Source organism: Dipodomys spectabilis, unplaced genomic scaffold (genome assembly GCF_019054845.1).
Source record: "Dipodomys spectabilis isolate Male_0828 unplaced genomic scaffold, ASM1905484v1 ptg000199l, whole genome shotgun sequence".
NCBI classification, from domain to species: domain Eukaryota; kingdom Metazoa; phylum Chordata; class Mammalia; order Rodentia; family Heteromyidae; genus Dipodomys; species Dipodomys spectabilis.
The window spans coordinates 1995326-1997551 of NW_024870876.1; positions in this window are offsets into that span (position 1 = coordinate 1995326).

The window sequence follows — 2226 nt, forward strand, 5'->3', positions numbered from 1 at the left end:
TCTTTTCTGCTTCTTGTTCAGAACTGACCTCATGAAGTTTGTGAAATATCTTCATCATCATTTTTCCAACATATCACATTCCAGATGTGTCATTTATTACCTCCTTTTCTTCCTGACCTAATCTAAAATGTCAGCAAGTGTGTACTTCCTCTTTCCTCCCCAGCAGGGCCAGCACCTAAATTTTACCAGTCACATCCCGTGTGAGGAAGAGGCCATCCTGTTATGGTAACTATGGCACTTTATTATGGTCACCCTATACAGAGAGGTGTGTGTGTGTGTGTGTGTGTGTGTGTGTGTGTGTGTGTGTGTGTGTGTGAAAGAGAGAGAGAGAGAGAGATACAAGAGTGAAAGCAATGAAAAAAGGAAGGAAGGAAGGAAGGAGAGAGAAAAAGAAGGGAAGGAAGGAGATAGAGAAAAAAGGAAAGAGAGGGAAAAGAAGAGAGGAAGGGGGAAGGAAGGAAGGAAGGGAGAAGGAAGGAAGGAAGGAAGGAAGGAAGGAAGGAAGGAAGGAAGGTCCAGAAGATATAGAACAGTGACCAAAAGTTCTTGTGCCACAGGGAGGGGCTGGAAGTGACTAAGTGAGGACTCCCTGAAGTGGGACAAAAACTGCAGCCATCCCCTGGACAAGGAGGCAAACGTTGCAGCTGGGGATGCAGCAGAGCAAGAAGCCATGAAGACATTACCGGCAAAGCCACCACCTCCTTCCATGCTCCGTGTCCTCCCAAACCCCGGGAGAAAGGGAAAGGGAAATCTCAAAGCGCATAATATTCACCCAACAGAGACAGGGTTTGACACAAGCAGTAACCAAATTATCAAGATACCATTAGTGGAAATGAGAACTATGAGTTAAGTTCAGTTGAGAAATAAACAAGCTTTCATTTCTGTACTGCCAAACGATGTGATCTGTGAGATGGGAAATCCGCTGCTTTGACAGGAAAAACAGTTATAGATCTCCGCCGTCATAACTTCTGGATGACAGAGAGTGACGCAGTACAGTGGTAAATCAAATAACACCAATCTCCACAGTACAAGAGAGAGATGGATTCTGAACACTGCTTTCATCGATTCACATGACACAGCACTTGGCACATCCATGGTAGTGTGCCAGACATCATGCTAGCTCACTTAAATTGTCACATGGCACCAGTGGCTCACACTTGAAATCCTAGTTACTCATGAGGCTAAGATCTGAGGATTTCAGCTCAAAGCCAGCCTGGGCAGTAAAGTCTATGAGATTTTTATCACTAATTAACTACTTAAAGAAAAAGCAGAGCTGCTGTGGCTCAAGTGGTAGAGCATTATTAGTATTGAACAAATAAGAAAAGCTCAAGGCTAGTACCCAGGTCCTGAGTTCAAGACCCATGACCAACACACATATACACAAAAAATGGTCACATGGAAATCTCTCACCTACTCAACTATAGGTACTATTACCTTTATTGCCACAGAGGAGGAAACTAAAAGAGCATCAAAACATGGTGGTGCTTATCATGTACTTAACCTTGTATATATAAATGCAGTGTACATATGCCTTCTATTCCTGCCTGCTCCTGATCCATGGGGAAAGTAGCCTGGTATTCTCAATAAATCTGCCAGATCCAGAATGGAATTAGTTCCAAATCCTTCCCTACCATGTGACTTGGTATGTTTGTTTGTGTGTGTGTGTGTGTGTGTGTGTTGTGTGTGTGTGTGTGTGTGTGTGTGTGTGTGTGTGCACGTGCGCACACACCTTAACCTCAGAGCTGGGTGCCATGCATGAGTTTTTTTGCTCAAAGCTATCCCTCTATACTACTTGGGCCACAGTTCTACCTCTGGCTTTTTGGTCTTTAATTAGAGAAAAACAAATCGTTTAACTAGGGATACAGGTGGACCCATTGCAACAAGTCGTTATGTTGAAAACGAACTTTACAACTTTGGTGGTGGGGGGGGAAGGATTGGGTAGGGAGGAGGTGGGGAAGTATGGGAAGGGATAGGAAGGGGAAACAAAGAGGAGCCAATAATGCTTGATAAGAAATGTACTCATTATCTTGCTCATGTAATTGTAACTCCTCTGTACGGTATTCTCACAATAAAAAATAAAATAAATAAATAAATAAAAGAATCATGATATCTGATTTAAAAAAAAAAAAAAAAAGAGCCTCACGGACTTTCCTGCCCAGGTTAACTTCAAACCACAATCCTCAAATCTCAGTCTCCTCAGTAGCTAGGATTAGAGGTATGAGCCAC